This window comes from Megalopta genalis, unplaced genomic scaffold, assembly GCF_051020955.1.
Source record: "Megalopta genalis isolate 19385.01 unplaced genomic scaffold, iyMegGena1_principal scaffold0055, whole genome shotgun sequence".
NCBI lineage: Eukaryota > Metazoa > Arthropoda > Insecta > Hymenoptera > Halictidae > Megalopta > Megalopta genalis.
In genome coordinates, this window is record NW_027476124.1 from 285001 (window position 1) to 287500 (window position 2500).

General features: G+C 45.6%; 1 pseudogene; it reads left to right on the forward strand.

Moving 5' to 3' along the window:
* LOC143261542 (large subunit ribosomal RNA) overlaps positions 1 to 2500 on the forward strand; it is an 8555-nt pseudogene that overhangs the window by 3864 nt on the left and 2191 nt on the right.

The window sequence follows — 2500 nt, forward strand, 5'->3', positions numbered from 1 at the left end:
TCGCCCGATTCCTCACGACGAAAACGGCAAAGCAAATAGGTCATAAAAGGAGGCTCCTTGGACTTATGCCCACTCAGAGTGAGGAGATGATGGTTGAAGAGGCGAGGCATACCAGCTCGTCCGAGGATTTAACCATCACTGAACAGAATGTGGAAAGTATAACCACGGACGATGGTGCGTCAGCGCCAGCACAGGAAAGCCCTGTACCTGTAAACTGGCGCCTTAATATCATTGACGCAATAATGGCCAACCCATTGGAGGAAAATCATGAAATGAGGTTCATTGAGAACATGATAATGGAGCTGGCTAATAAGGATGAATTAGAACCTCATGATATCGAGCAGGTGCTTGACGCTTTAAACGAGAGGGCAAGGAGCGTAAGCACTAGGAGTAAGGATGGCTCCAAGAAAAAGGATAGCGGGAATAAGAGAAAAGAAAGCGACCGCACCCGCTATCTTAAGTACAGATATGCTCGATATCAGGAAATTTATAAGAAATGCCCGAGAAAATTAGCTGATATGGCGGTCGCGGGAGAGACAATAGAGAAGAGGAAGCAAATTGAGCTTCCAGAGAGAGCTGATATAGAATCGCTCTACGGCAGTCTGTGGGGAGTTCAGGGGCCCTCACGAGGACTGCCGATACTCGAAGGGGGACCGAGTGCAGTCTCTCCAATGGATACCGTCTGGGTGCCCATCAATACACATGAATTGATTACGAAAATGAGGAAAATTAAAAACGATACAGCCGCGGGAGTCGACGGCATCACCAAGGCGCAATTAAAGGCTCCCGGCTATCTTCATGTACTGGCAAAATATTATAACTTATTGATGCTGTTCCTGACTTACCCGACCCAATGGAAATTAAATAGAACTACACTAATTCCGAAGCCTGGCAAAAATACAGAAGATGTCCGTAACTGGCGTCCAATAACCATTGGGTCAATCATGGGTAGGATTTATTCTGCTATGATTGATACCAGGCTGCGAAGCACTATCAAAAACAGCATAAGGCAAAAGGGCTTCACCAAGGAGGATGGATGTAAGCACAATATATCCATTCTCGAGAAGACCCTTAAAGAAATGAAGATAAGCAAAGGGGGCATAATGACTGTCGTCGACATCTCCAAGGCTTTCGATACAGTCCCCCATAAAGCTATAAAAGATGGGCTCCAGGCGAAGGGCCTCCCGCCAGCAGTCGCGAGGTACATAGAAACTATGTACGAAGACTGCTGGACGGAAATAAAAACACGAGGCCAAAATATTAAAATTAAATTAAATAGAGGGGTCAAGCAGGGCGACCCACTATCGCCACTGCTTTTTAACACGATAATTGACCCAATTATTAATGATATAGACGAGACGACGGAGGGCAAAAGAATGGGAGATCAAAATGTCTCCATTCTTGCCTTTGCAGATGACCTCGTGCTCATAGCGAAGGATAAGAAGCAAGCAACATGCCAAACTACAAAATTATATGATTATCTAACTAAACTAGGCATGAACATTCAAACAAATAAATGCACGACGTTTCAAATCGTCTGTAAGGGCAAAACGTGGCACTTACTCGACCCGGGCGTTAAGATGGGAGACGAACAAATCCCCATGACACAGCCCGGGAATACATTCAAATATCTTGGCATTGAGATTGGGCCATGGAGCGGGCCACAACGCGCAGAAATAAATACGATACTGAAGGCAGCAGGAAACATTGATAGAATGGGGCTAAAGCCACATCAGAAAATTAATTTAATAAGAACTCACCTGCTGCCAAGATACATCCACATGCTGGTCGCGAATCCGCCGCCTCTAGGCCTCCTGGATGAATTAGATCAGGAGGTAAAACAAATAATAAAGAGGATCCTCCACCTCCATCATACAACAACAGATGGGCTATTATATACAAAAAAGAAAGATGGAGGCCTAGGCATCCAAAAAACAGCGGATATAGTCCGAATAGCGAAACTTAGAAACGGCCTCCGTATGATGGAAAGCGAGGATGAGGCGGTAAAGGAGGCCTATCAAGGACAAATAGATGTTTTAAATAAGTATGCGAGATCGGTAGGCCTCCAATGGCCAGCAACGGATGAACAGATAGAGAATGCGCATAGTGGCTTAAAGAGGAAGTGCCACGAAGAATGGGGACGACAAGTCTCCCAGGGTCAGGGCATCCATGAGTTCGTAGACGACAAATATGGGAATTCATGGTTAATCAGCCCGACCCTTTTAAAACCGTCAAGATATCTTGATGCATTAAAACTGCGAACGAACACCTTCGGCACAAGGGTAGCATTGAGGCGTGCCCAAAAAGATATTAATCCAGAATGCCGGAGGTGTAGAGTACAATTGGAAACCCTAGGACATGTGCTAGGGAATTGCATAAGCACAAAGCCCGCGCGGATCAACCGACATAATGACATAGTTAGGTTGATTGAAAACAAGGTTGCCAAAAAGTCCGCGGTATTCCTCGAGCCGACAGTGAGCGTCAACGGAGAGCTACGAAA